Source organism: Epinephelus fuscoguttatus, linkage group LG7, assembly GCF_011397635.1.
Source record: "Epinephelus fuscoguttatus linkage group LG7, E.fuscoguttatus.final_Chr_v1".
NCBI classification, from domain to species: Eukaryota; Metazoa; Chordata; class Actinopteri; order Perciformes; family Serranidae; genus Epinephelus; species Epinephelus fuscoguttatus.
In genome coordinates, this window is record NC_064758.1 from 13791187 (window position 1) to 13805866 (window position 14680).

The 14680-nt window shown below is 39.4% G+C and overlaps 1 protein-coding gene and 1 long non-coding RNA gene across 3 annotated transcripts in view; one reads left to right on the forward strand and one right to left on the reverse strand.

Annotated features, from left to right (window-relative positions):
* The window catches only part of LOC125891490 (kelch domain-containing protein 8B-like), a 313979-nt gene that overhangs the window by 201812 nt on the left and 97487 nt on the right, over positions 1 to 14680 (reverse strand). The gene's annotated exons all lie outside the window — the stretch shown is intronic.
* LOC125891491 (uncharacterized) lies at positions 771 to 13665 on the forward strand. The gene is made up of 3 exons (XR_007449643.1): positions 771 to 793; positions 12889 to 12984; positions 13640 to 13665. It is a non-coding gene; the product is annotated as an uncharacterized LOC125891491 (long non-coding RNA).

Here is a 14680-nt window from a genome sequence, read left to right on the forward strand (position 1 = left end):
TCCCATCATTAAATACAGATCAATTGTCTACAAAATAAAAACCTGACAAATTTCTTTACAATCCATTATACAGATCTTGTTATCAGTCACTTCATATAGTGAGAAATGATTATCTTAGATGTAAATATTGCATGTTTCTTTTAAATAAAACACATTTTTGACTTGTGAATGAGTCAATGGAATTTCTTGCAATAATGAAAAAATACTGCCAATCATGTCCGCCTGGCACAAACCACATGTTTTGGACAGCTGTGAAGTGACAGAATGTCCCAGCATCATGGTTCTTATATTGCCAGATTCCAGAGAGTCTCCCCTCTTCATATATGGCAGAATATGTCAACTTCCAACTTGCACGGTGAGATACATTTAAAAATATAAGAATATAGTCACACAGATTGTTATTTTTTCATTGATATAAAAATTATATAAAATACAGGCACTTAGAAGGACAGGGAATGATGGCAAATCTGGATAGCCGAGATTGTCCTGAAAAAAAATAAGATATAGCATGTGTATGTAGCCTTTATAATGACTGTGATATGAGCTTAAAAGTAAAGGCAGTAAAAATACCCCAAAAAGGCCTAGGGCCCAAAGGGTTAAAAAGACAAATTTGGTTGCATGGATATATTTATAGTGACGTGCCAGTTGGGCGGAATGCGGAGTCGTACGTGTTACAGCATGACCACCCTTACAGGACGTGCTCAGTACACCTAACAAGCGCACCTTAACTCCACTCGCCGAGAGCAGGTAGTTGTCACGTCGGTGGATGGCTGACCGGATCGTTTGTGAAAAGGTAAGTTACGCTACATTAATATTAAGATGTATAACTTATAGTAGTGGATTATCATAGTGCTTTTGAACGTTATCATTTCTTGTTAGTAACAGAAGTAGTTCTGTTTTTAAACAGTTAGAAAAGCAACCGGACGGATAGCGACATTATGCTAGCGAGGTAAAGTTAGCTAATTAGCTAACTGGCTAACAGTGTGGCTAGCTGTTTCAGGCACGTTTGGTTGAAAACGGTGGTTGGTGAGTTTTATCGTGACTTGAATTAATAAAACACAAAAGTGTGTGGTTAATGAAACTCAAGGAGGGGTTTATTTATGATTGTGCGTGAAATTAATGGTGATAGTTTGGGTTGACAAAGCGAGACAGGGCCGCTTGTTTATTTGAGGTGAGGGTTTATGTGCTGAAGCGATGGTGAGGGACAGGCAACAAAACCAGGTATTAGACGGGCCCCGGGGCTAATTTGTTAGCGCTGACGTCCACGCTGTACCACGTTTTTCTCCGGTCAGGGTGACCCAGGGCTCGACAGTGCAAGCGTTTCAGTCGCATTTGCGACTAAAAATAGGTGTGTGCGAACTGTAAAAAATATTTAGGGGCACATGTGCGCATAAAAAAATCAGCCGAAGCAGCCTATATTTTTGTCAATAAAAAAAATATGATAATCTAACCGCAAATGTTGGAGGAAATCCAGCAGCCTTCCCTTTTCCCTCCTCCCCGTGTGACACGGTTATGGGCGGTTTTCCACATAGACATATATACATAGACGCCGCATCGAGCGCTGAGCCGTACGTCAACGTCGCCGCCATATTGGATGTAGGCTGCGCTGTAAACTAATACAAGTGAATGGACTTAATTTCATAAAGCGTCTTTCTACAAAGAAATTTACGTTAATGCCTCTCATTTATTCATTCACACACACACTAATATACTTGGGAAACAGTTAGGCACCAAAAACAATGTATTTGATCTTCTCAGATGGCTAAGATAAGAACTTTATTGATCCCACACGGGAGCAATTCACCTTACATCAGCTATAGAGAACAAGGTAGTGCCGAAAAACAATACACAGTACACATACATACACACACATATATATATATATATATATGTGTGTGTGTATGTATGTGTGTCTGTGTGTGTGTGTGTATTGTAGCGACCCTGCAGTAAATGTTCTGTTATAATGTCAGTGTTCTGTGAGTTAATGGCATGTTTGGGATTGAATGAGTATAGGTAGGGGGGCAGGGTGCGAGTGTGATGGGAATGAGGGCAATGTGTGAGGGTGCTGGTGTATGAGCGAGCTGGAGGAGAGAGGAGTGCACAGTTGGAGTTACAGCTAAGTTCTTGTTTAGTGTGTGTGTGAATGAATAAACGAGAAGCATTAACGTAAGTTTCTTTGTAGAAAGGCGCTTTATGAAATTAAGTCCATTCACTTGTATTAGTTTACAGCGCAGCCTTGCCACATCCAACATGGTGGTGACGTTGACGTATCGCAGCAGCAGGCAAACCCACTCGATGCGGCGTCTATGTATATATGTCTATGGTTTTCCAAGCCACTGTCAGCACAATGAATATAAGTCCCACTGTCGGCAGTGTGGAAATAAGTCAAAGTGTGGAGGAAGTGGCGGACCTACGGGGAAGCCTGCTCCGTTCTCCCCGCAGTTAGGCACCGTTCTCCGCGGCCAGGCTGTCGGCTGGGTGGAAATAAGTCAAAGAGTGGCGGAGAAGAGGGACCGGGAAAAGCAGCGGACCTCCGGGGAAGCCTGCTCTGTTCTCCCTGCAGTTAGGGACCGTTCGTCACGGTACCGTTGCTGGGCAGGGTGGAAATAAGTCCTGCAGAGTTTCAGAGGACCTGGAGAATGTTTTAGGATAGTAATAACATTATATAAGATAATCATTATTTCAAAGATAATATATATAAGATAATAACATACTTTTTCAAAACTTGATGATTTTACCTTTCTGTACATTTTGTATACAAATTCATTTAATAATTTTGCTTGTAAATGTCTATTTGCATCACGTTTATTATGGAAAACACATTATTTGATCAATTTACATTGTGCCCCTAAAGTTCTTTGTGCGCTCCTTACTAGATTAATTTATTAGTCCATAAAATGGTAAAAAGATAGATAATAAATCAGATAATAATATTATTTTATATTATTATTCATAATATTATTCATTTAAATATCTTGTTTTGTCCAGATATTCAGTTTACTGTCAGAGAGGAGTAAAGAAACCAGAAAATATTCACATTTGAGAGCTGAGCTGAAATCAGAGAATTTGGACATCTACAATGTATCTCAAAATGAGTAATTGATTACCAGAATAATTTGTGATTAATTTACTAGTTGATTAATAATCAGTTTATTTACCAGTCACATGCCTGTTAAAGTGATGAACTGCACTACTGATGGTGGTTTTTAGAGGTGGCAGCAGACTTCTTAAAAGGAACCCAGACTAGTTAGACATGTAGGGCTCAATAAGCCACAATTTTTCTATTGTACTAAAATATGTTAGACATGAAATGTTGTCATTGCTTTAAATTTTTTCAATGTTTACAACATATTTTTACCACAGGAGGCCGCCATTATTTTACTCGCACAATGCATGCCGGGGTGATGACGTAGAATGGTTGCTCTGTGAGTTGTTTACCTCATAGACATATATGGTTTACCTGACGGCTGCTGCTACCTGACGCTATCACCAGAGAAAATGCCACATTACGCTGCATTCGGATGTAATTTCCAGTCGACAACAAGGGAACTAATGTAAGTTTACACATGTTTCCTAGTGATAAGAAGAAGAGAAAGCAGTGGGAAAGTGCTTGTGGACGAACAGAACTTTCTAAAGACCTGCGGCTCTGTTCTCGCCACTTCTCCCCAGATGATTTTGAGGCCTTTGGTCGACTAGAGCTGCTAAAGGAGCTTAACGGGTGCTGCTGGGTATAAACGTCGACTTAAACAAAATGCCATGCCGAGCGATTTTCTCACATAAGGAGTCTAAACGCCCTCGAGGGGAGTGAAATGCGCAACAAAATGCCAAAAACAGGAGACGCTGGATGCTCTCTTGTGCCGCAAAGAACCCGCTCCTGCTGCTGTAGCTTCTGAAGGTGAACCATCGGACACACCACTGGTTATGGAGGAAGCTGACAGTCCACCCGTTCAACCCGTTCAATCCGTAAGTGTAAGTGTAAGTGTACAGTGTTCTCCAAGTAAGCCTGATGCAGAGACTCAGACGGATAATGTTAAAGACACATCGGATGTGGCGTGTCGTGTGCTGTGATGCACAGGATATCTTCAACAATGATCAAACTCGTAAGCATCTTGTAAGTGTGTTTTACTGTGTATCACAACATATAAAGCATACGACAGTGGTGGATGCTAATCTCTGAGATCATTGATATTGGATGACATTTTACGGTACCTTGAACAGCTGCTGACAAAAATTGAAGCTCCTGACAACACACGCTCTCTCGCTCGGTTGTCATGGAGATGCAGTTTCCGCACTGACACCAGCTGTTTTGTCCCACTTGCACCTCATGTCTCTGTTTGTCTACTACGTCCTCGTGTCCTCCTCGCTAGCTTGTCTCTCGGGTTCAAATTGAAACGGCTGAATAGCTGACATTTTTGCGCTGTTATCAGTTGTCAGAAACAGTGGTTGCAACCATTTGACGTCACTACCCACACTGCATTGCGACGTAAACAACAATGGCGACCTACGAGTGAAATTATATACTTTTTTTTTTTTTTTTTTTTTAGAACAAAGACTTCCACTATGTTATTTATATCAAATTAATATAACGGACACTAATATTGATGATGTAAGGCCTACATGTCTAACTAGTCGGGGTTTCTTTTAATCTCATGCTACAAAATGTTCAACCTCTGTAGCAGTGCTTTGTGCAAAAAAGTTTGTATACAGTCCTCTAAGTACATTAGACCATTTGCTAAATTTATTCACAAATCATGTAAGAATTTGGAGGCTGATTGTTTATCGGGGTGTGGTGGGGCATCGCCAGTGGCTCATGCTACCTCCCAATTTAGTTTTTATAACGGATGAACATTTATGATTCTATGACTTTTCTTACATTTGAAGGTACACTGGACCACTTATTATTGCTCAAATGTACTAAACTGGTTGTCTAACATATAAATTATTTAGATTAAAAACTTTATTTGATTGTAGGCTTATGGCTCCTGCCAGACGCAGGAAACCACCTATCAGAGATGCCATTGACCATGCTGTCAAAGGCCTGGACAAGACAGCTGAGCTGGAAGTAAAATATATCAACTCTTTTAAAGGTATGGTGTTTGTGTTTTCAGTATACCTTGTTGTGACTTACTTTTGGGGTGCTATCCTGTCATGTGATTTTTGATGTGTTATGACACAGGGCTCAACAATAAGGATTGCCCGGGGCAAGTAAAACTCACGGTCAGGCATGTAAACTAACAACTCACTTGCCCGATCGGGCAAGTTGCTAAAAATAGTAAAAGTTAATAACTAATTGATAAAATAAATGTATTTAAAACATGCTCCTTCGGCTCTGATGCAGTCTCTCTGCCTGAAGTCACAGGCACAGCTGCCCACAGCCCCCATTGATATTATTTTGCGCGACAGACGCTTCATATAATAACATAACAACATACTATTTAAGGTGTTATGCCATCGTGTCATTTCTGTCTCTACATGGTCACGCGTTAACAATTCTCCTCTGCTCTCTGTATAGCGCACGGCAGAGTTCAGCCACACACAGGTGAGCACGCTTCGGCTCGGGCTGCATTTTCCTGACCCAAACCTGACCCTGAGCCCAGTGCAGTTTGTCAGCTGACAAAGTTATTGTTATGGACAGTGTGTAAATAACCACCAACAGACTGCTGTTACGCACAGAACAGCGTGTTTGTCTGTGCGCATAGCGCGGCACTCATGCTAAGCTTGTGTTGCGTTCAGGCGTTGTCACTTAAATAACAACTTCCAGCACTTAAATAGGTCATAGCACAAAACAGCAGCATGTCTAGCGACTTTTTACTTTTATTATATTTAATACAATTGTATGTTCCTAAATCTTGAGACACCTCACATGTAAGCTCGACAGACGTTTCACCTGCTCATTACTGTGCATGCATGTAGTGTATGTACTTAGTCCTCAAGAGCCCTTCTGGTGCCAGTAGATACATAGAAACATCCCAGCAGGCTGTGTTTAGCAAGCATACAAAAAAGTTTCACGCATTTGAAAATTATTTTTCATGCATGTGCTTCACCTCCGCTACAACTCCATCCTAGGGGAAACACTGCTGTGTGCGTTTTGTGCAACAGGTGGATGTGGTAGTCTACTGGTAGAGTAGAGAGAGAGCTAAGTAGCGCTGAAGTAGAGTAGAGCAGGACAGAGAGATGGAAGCAAAATATATTAAACCCGGTGTTAATACAGCAGAACTGGAGAGAGGGGTGAAAAATAAATAGAGGTGGGCATGGCTCAAGTAGGGAGCAAAATTATAGACGGAGAACGATTGACAAATTTTTCACTTTAAGCCCTGACAGTCATTTTTGTGTAGGAATTAAGCTACAATACATGACATATGTTGTTTTAATTAATAAATAGTGTGAATAAAGATTATATAACATAAAAATAACTGCAGTCTTTGTTATTTGATAGCCGCTTAAATGAAACAATTTTTATAGGGCAAGTAAAAACTGACTTCGGGCAAGTAGATCTCTGACCAACTTGCCCGACCGGGCAAGTGAAAAAAAACCTTGGCGTTGAACCCTGTGACAGGAATTTCTCGTACTTGTAGCTGCTGGGGAAATTAAAGAGTAGAACTGAATAGAACTTTGAACAGTGTAATGGTATCTGTATGTGTGTACCAGGTCGAGGGGTGTTTGCCAAGGCCATTTTCCAAAAAGGAGACTTTGTGGTTGAGTACAGAGGGGAATTAATACATTTCGAAGAATCACAAAGGAGGAGGAGGATATATCACAGTCATTGTGCTGTCTTCATGTTTGATTTCTTCTGGAGAGAAAGAGTGTGGTGGTAAGGTTGAAACTGAATTTTACATTTCTGAACAGTTTGTTTTGCATGTCTCAGACAACTGTGTGACATTAAGGAATAATAGTGAATAATGAACACAGCAACTATAAGTATTAGTAATGTAGTCTGTGTTGCACAGATTAGTTAGGTTATTTCAAATTCTAGCATGTTTATGGAAGGTAATTTCACTATTAAGAGCTGTGTTGCTCAAAACAATTTGATAATCTTATCTGAATTTCTCTTTTAAGGAGTGATGGTAAATTGTTGATTACGATAATCAATAATGTAATTGTATGGAGCCTAATGAGTGATTTATTGTATTTTTGAAGTATTGATGCAGCTCAAGAAAATGGCAGTCTTGGAAGGCTTGTCAATGATGACCACTGCAGTCCAAACTGCAAGATGAAGAAGGTTGATACAGAAGGCAAGCCTCACCTCTTTCTCTTTGCTCTGAGGGATATTATTCCTGGAGAAGAGATAACGTACGACTATGGAGGAACTGACTGGCCTTGGAGAAAACAGGTTTGTCAAAATGGAGTTGCTGAATGTCAGTTCTCAATTGAAAAGAGATTCATTGTGCATATTGACATAAATGTGGACACCAGAATGATAAAGAATTCGTTCTTTGCTCAGACAAAAGCAAATACTGTTTTTTCTCCGTGTGATTATATTAAATTTTGCATGGTTTGGGGTAGCATTGCAGTCTGGCTCATTCAATTACATTACTTTCAATTTTCTGTCCATAAATTACATTTAAATTACATGCATATACTGCAACTCATTCTTCAGGTTGGAGGACAAGCTCTTGCCAGTGACTCCTCTGGGACTGAGATGTCCAGAACTACAGAACAGATTCCCCAGGGATCTCCATGCTCCCAGATGCAGGTAATCTTTTGACCTGATTATTTTACTTGTCTCTGAGTTGTTCAGATTTTAGTTTTCAAGCTTTCTCTCTGTAATTAATTGTTGAAGAGTTTGCACTTGAAGGTATATTTTAGCTTTCTTAAGATCAATATAAGCACACTCAGGTTTTGGTGATTTAATGGTGTCCAGTCTTGGTGCTTCTAGAATAACACACACTTGTCAGGTGTGTTGTTGTTGTGGGGTCTGGTCTCGTTGCTCTTAGAATAACACACACTTGTCAGGTGTGTTGTATTTGTGGGGTCCGCGCCAAGTAAATAATACTGTACACATTTAATTACTTTATTTTCACTTTTCTGTCCATAAACTTGAACTAACTCCATGTATCATACATGTCCTTGAACTTGCGGTTAGTTTGCCTTCTACCAGTCAAAGCAGGAGTTGGTCACAGGTCAGTTTATCTGTCAGACTTCACTTTTAATTGTTCTCAGCTGAAACGATTAGAGCAGGAGACATATTTATGACAGCTCTGAGAACCAACTTGAAGTAAGAGTGTTTCTGAGTCAGATACAGGAAACATTTGAACATGTTGTCCATTGTATCTGCCTCCAATCATTGTTGTTGAACTGAAATGATGTTACTGCTGGCCAACTTCTCAGTTATAACACTGAACTCATTCTTCAGGTTGAAGGACAGCCTCTTGCCAGTGACTCCTCTGAGACTGAGATGTCCAGAACTACAGAACAGATTCCCCAGGGATCTCCATGCTCCCAGATGCAGGTAATCTTTTGTCCTGATTGTTTTACTTGTCTTTCAGTTGTTCAGATTTTAGCTTTTAAGCTTTCTGTCTGTAATTAATTGTTGAAGTGTTTGCAGTTGAAGGTACATTTTAGCTTTCTTAAGATCAATATAAGCACACTTAGGTTTTGGTGATTTAATGGTGTCCAGTCTCGGTGCTTTTAGAATAACACACACTTGTCAGGTCTCTTGTATTTGTGGGGTCTGGTCTCGGTGCTTTTAGAATAACACACACTTGCCAGGTGTGTTGTATTTGTGGGGTCCGCGCCAAGTAAATAATATTGTACACATTTAATTACTTTATTTTCACTTTTCTGTCCATAAACTTGAACAAACTCCATGTATCACATGTGTCCTTGAACCTGAGGTTAGTTTGCCTTCTACCAGTCAAAGCAGCAGTTGGTCACAGGGTAGTTTATCTGTCAGACTTCACTTTTACTTGTTCTCAACTGAAATGATTAGAGCAGGAGACATGTGTATGACAGCTCTGAGAACCAACTTGAAGTAAGAATGTTTCTAAGTCAGATACAGGAAACATTTGAACATGTTGTCCATTGTATCTGCCTCCAGTCATTGTTGTTGAACTGAAATGATGTTACTGCTGGCCAACTTCTCAGTTATGATATTGAACTCATTTTTCAGGTTGAAGGACAACCTCTTGCCAATGACTCCACTGAGACTGAAATGTCCAGAACTACAGAACAGATTCCCCCGGGATCTCCATGCTCCCAGATGCAGGTAATCTTTTGACCTGATTATTTTACTTGTCTTTCAGTTGTTCAGATTTTAGTTTTTAAGCTTTCTGTCTGTAATTAATTGTTGAAGTGTTTGCAGTTGAAGGTACATTTTAGCTTTCTTAAGATCAATATAAGCACACTTAGGTTTTGGTGATTTAATGGTGTCCGGTCTCGGTGCTTTTAGAATAACACACACTTGTCAGGTCTCTTGTATTTGTGGGGTCTGGTCTCGGTGCTTTTAGAATAACACACACTTGTCAGGTATCTCGTTGTTGTGGGGTCCGCGCCAAGTAAATAATATTGTACACATTTAATTACTTTATTTTCACTTTTTTGTCCATAAACTTGAACAAACTCCATGTATCACATGTGTCCTTGAACCTGAGGTTAGTTTGCCTTCTACCAGTCAAAGCAGCAGTTGGTCACAGGGTAGTTTATCTGTCAGACTTCACTTTTACTTGTTCTCAACTGAAATGATTAGAGCAGGAGACATGTGTATGACAGCTCTGAGAACCAACTTGAAGTAAGAATGTTTCTAAGTCAGATACAGGAAACATTTGAACATGTTGTCCATTGTATCTGCCTCCAGTCATTGTTGTTGAACTGAAATGATGTTACTGCTGGCCAACTTCTCAGTTATGATATTGAACTCATTTTTCAGGTTGAAGGACAACCTCTTGCCAATGACTCCACTGAGACTGAAATGTCCAGAACTACAGAACAGATTCCCCCGGGATTTCCATGCTCCCAGATGCAGGTAATCTTTTGACCTGATTGTTTTACTTGTCTTTCAGTTGTTCAGATTTTAGTTTTTAAGCTTTCTGTCTGTAATTAATTGTTGAAGTGTTTGCAGTTGAAGGTACATTTTAGCTTTCTTAAGATCAGTATAAGCACACTCAGGTTTTGGTGATTTAATGGTGTCCAGTCTTGTTGCTTTTAGAATAATACACACTTGTCAGGTCTCTTGTATTTGTGGGGTCTGGTCTCGGTGCTTTTAGAATAACACACACTTGTCAGGTATCTCATTGTTGTGGGGTCCGCGCCAAGTAAATAATATTGTACACATTTAATTACTTTATTTTCACTTTTTTGTCCATAAACTTGAACAAACTTCATGTATCACACGTGTCCTTGAACTTGAGGTTAGTTTGCCTTCTATGAGTCAAAGCAGCAGTTGGTCACAGGGTAGTTTATCTGTCAGACTTCACTGTTACTTGTTCTCAACTGAAACAATTAGAGCAGGAGACATATTTATGACAGCTCTGAGAACCAACTTGAAGTAAGAGTGTTTCTGAGTCAGATACAGGAAACATTTGAACATGTTGTCCATTGTATCTGCCTCCAGTCATTGTTGTTGAACTGAAATGATGTTACTGCTGGCCAACTTCTCAGTTATGATATTGAACTCATTTTTCAGGTTGAAGGACAACCTCTTGCCAATGACTCCACTGAGACTGAAATGTCCAGAACTACAGAACAGATTCCCCAGGGATCTCCATGCTCCCAGATGCAGGTAATCTTTTGACCTGATTATTTTACTTGTCTTTGAGTTGTTCAGATTTTAGTTTTCAAGGTTTCTCTGTGTAATTAATTGTTGATGTGTTTGCAGTTGAAGGTACATTTTAGCTTTCTTAAGATCAATATAAGCACACTTAGGTTTTGGTGATTTAATGGTATCCAGTCTCGTTACTTTTAGAATAACACACACTTGTCAGGTGTGTTGTTGTTGTGGGGTCTGGTCTCGTTGCTCTTAGAATAACACACACTTGTCAGGTGTGTTGTATTTGTGGGGTCCGCGCCAAGTAAATAATATTGTACACATTTAATTACTTTATTTTCACTTTTTTGTCCATAAACTTGAACAAACTTCATGTATCACACGTGTCCTTGAACTTGAGGTTAGTTTGCCTTCTATGAGTCAAAGCAGCAGTTGGTCACAGGGTAGTTTATCTGTCAGACTTCACTGTTACTTGTTCTCAACTGAAACAATTAGAGCAGGAGACATATTTATGACAGCTCTGAGAACCAACTTGAAGTAAGAGTGTTTCTGAGTCAGATACAGGAAACATTTGAACATGTTGTCCATTGTATCTGCCTCCAGTCATTGTTGTTGAACTGAAATGATGTTACTGCTGGCCAACTTCTCAGTTATGATATTGAACTTATTCTTCAGGTTGAAGGACAACCTCTTGCCAGTGACTCCTCTGAGACTGAGATGTCCAGAACTACAGAACAGATTCCCCAGGATCTCCATGCTCCCAGATGCAGGTAATCTTTTGTCCTGATTGTTTTACTTGTCTTTCAGTTGTTCAGATTTTAGTTTTTAAGCTTTCTGTCTGTAATTAATTGTTGAAGTGTTTGCAGTTGAAGGTACATTTTAGCTTTCTTAAGATCAATATAAGCACACTTAGGTTTTGGTGATTTAATGGTGTCCAGTCTCGGTGCTTTTAGAATAACACACACTTGTCAGGTCTCTTGTATTTGTGGGGTCTGGTCTCGGTGCTTTTAGAATAACACACACTTGTCAGGTATCTCGTTGTTGTGGGGTCCGCGCGAAGTAAATAATATTGTACACATTTAATTACTTTATTTTCACTTTTTTGTCCATAAACTTGAACAAACTTCATGTATCACACGTGTCCTTGAACTTGAGGTTAGTTTGCCTTCTATGAGTCAAAGCAGCAGTTGGTCACAGGGTAGTTAATATGTCGGACTTCACTTTTACCTGTTCTCAACTGAAACAATTAGAGCAGGAGACATATTTATGACAGCTCTGAGAACCAACTTGAAGTAAGAGTGTTTCTGAGTCAGATACAGGAAACATTTGAACATGTTGTCCATTGTATCTGCCTCCAGTCATTGTTGTTGAACTGAAATGATGTTACTGCTGGCCAACTTCTCAGTTATGATATTGAACTCATTTTTCAGGTTGAAGGACAGCCTCTTGCCAGTGACTCCTCTGAGACTGAGATGTCCAGAACTACAGAACAGATTCCCCAGGGATCTCCATGCTCCCAGATGCAGGTAATCTTTTGTCCTGATTGTTTTACTTGTCTTTCAGTTGTTCAGATTTTAGTTTTTAAGCTTTCTGTCTGTAATTAATTGTTGAAGTGTTTGCAGTTGAAGGTACATTTTAGCTTTCTTAAGATCAATATAAGCACACTTGGGTTTTGGTGATTTAATGGTATCCAGTCTCGGTGCTTTTAGAATAACACACACTTGTCAGGTCTCTTGTATTTGTGGGGTCTGGTTTCGGTGCTTTTAGAATAACACACACTTGTCAGGTCTGTGTTGTATTTGTGGGGTCCGCCAAGTAAATAATATTGTACACATTTAATTACTTTATTTTCACTTTTTTGTCCATAAACTTGAACAAACTTCATGTATCACACGTGTCCTTGAACTTGAGGTTAGTTTGCCTTCTATGAGTCAAAGCAGCAGTTGGTCACAGGGTAGTTTATCTGTCAGACTTCACTGTTACTTGTTCTCAACTGAAACAATTAGAGCAGGAGACATATTTATGACAGCTCTGAGAACCAACTTGAAGTAAGAGTGTTTCTGAGTCAGATACAGGAAACATTTGAACATGTTGTCCATTGTATCTGCCTCCAGTCATTGTTGTTGAACTGAAATGATGTTACTGCTGGCCAACTTCTCAGTTATAACACTGAACTCATTCTTCAGGTTGAAGGACAACCTCTTGCCAGTGACTCCTCTGAGACTGAGATGTCCAGAACTACAGAACAGATTCCCCAGGGATCTCCATGCTCCCAGATGCAGGTAATCTTTTGTCCTGATTGTTTTACTTGTCTTTCAGTTGTTCAGATTTTAGTTTTTAAGCTTTCTGTCTGTAATTAATTGTTGAAGTGTTTGCAGTTGAAGGTACATTTTAGCTTTCTTAAGATCAATATAAGCACACTTAGGTTTTGGTGATTTAATGGTATCCAGTCTTGGTGCTTTTAGAATAACACACACTTGTCAGGTCTCTTGTATTTGTGGGGTCTGGTCTCGGTGCTTTTAGAATAACACACACTTGTCAGGTGTGTTGTATTTGTGGGGTCCGCGCCAAGTAAATAATATTGTACACATTTAATTACTTTTTTTTCACTTTTCTGTCCATAAACTTAAACAAACTCCATGTGTCACACATGTCCTTGAACTTGAGCTCAGTTTGCCTACTACTAGTCAAAGCAGCAGTTGGTCACAGGGTAGTTTATCTGTCAGATTTCACTGTTACTTGTTCTCAACTGAAACAATTAGAGCAGGAGACATATTTATGACAGCTCTGAGAACCAACTTGAAGTAAGAATGTTTCTGAGTCAGATACAGGAAACATTTGAACATGTTGTCCATTGTATCTGTCTCCAGTCATTGTTGTTGAAATGATGTTACTGCTGGCCAACTTCTCAGTTATGATATTGAACTCATTCTTCAGGTTGAAGGACAACCTCTTGCCAGTGACTCCACTGAGACTGAAATGTCCAGAACTACAGAACAGATTCCCCAGGGATTTCCATGCTCCCAGATGCAGGTAATCTTTTGACCTGATTGTTTTACTTGTCTTTCAGTTGTTCAGATTTTAGTTTTTAAGCTTTCTGTCTGTAATTAATTGTTGAAGTGTTTGCAGTTGAAGATGCATTTAGCTTTCTTAAGATCAATATAAGCACACTCAGGTTTTGGTGATTTAATGGTGTCCAGTCTTGGTGCTCATAGAATTGTGGTCTTAAGGTGTAACCACTCCCAAATCTCACACACACTTGTCAGGTGTGTTGTTGTTGTGGGTCTGGTCTCTGTGCTTTTAGACATACCACACACTTGTCAGGTCTGTTGTTGTTGTGGGGTCTGGTCTCTGTGCTTTTTGACACACCACACACTTTTCAGGTCTACTGTAGTTGTTGGGATCACATTTGGGATACATTTTTTTACAAAATATCTACGTTTCTGTCCATAAACTTAAACTCCATGTATGACACATCTGAACTTGAGGTCAATTTGTCTCCTACCAATCAAACACACTTCACTCACACACACTTTTCAGGTCTCGTGTAGTTGTTGGGTCCATGCCAAGTGAATAATGTTGTGCACATTTAATTATGAGGGAGAGAGAGCACACAATTGGATTATTGTTTGTCTCAACTGATTAATGTACAATATTTTTAGAAAGTTTGAAATCACTGAGAAATTTGTATGTTGTTTAGACTGATAGATTTCATCTCCACAAAAGCAATTAATTTGACTACTTCAGACCATTTCAACATGAGCAGTTAAACGTGAGCCAACTCATTTTATCTTCAGAACAGTCAAGTAATGGCTGTTGAAATGGGACATTGCACTTTTCTTTCAATAATTAATCATTAATGTTTAATTTAAGTTGTAGTACCAATTTTCAGATAAAATAATGTTTTGCCTACATGGCTAAATAAAGTTAATGTTAAAGTTCAAATGCTTTTCAAATGCTTGTTTATGTGCACATGTA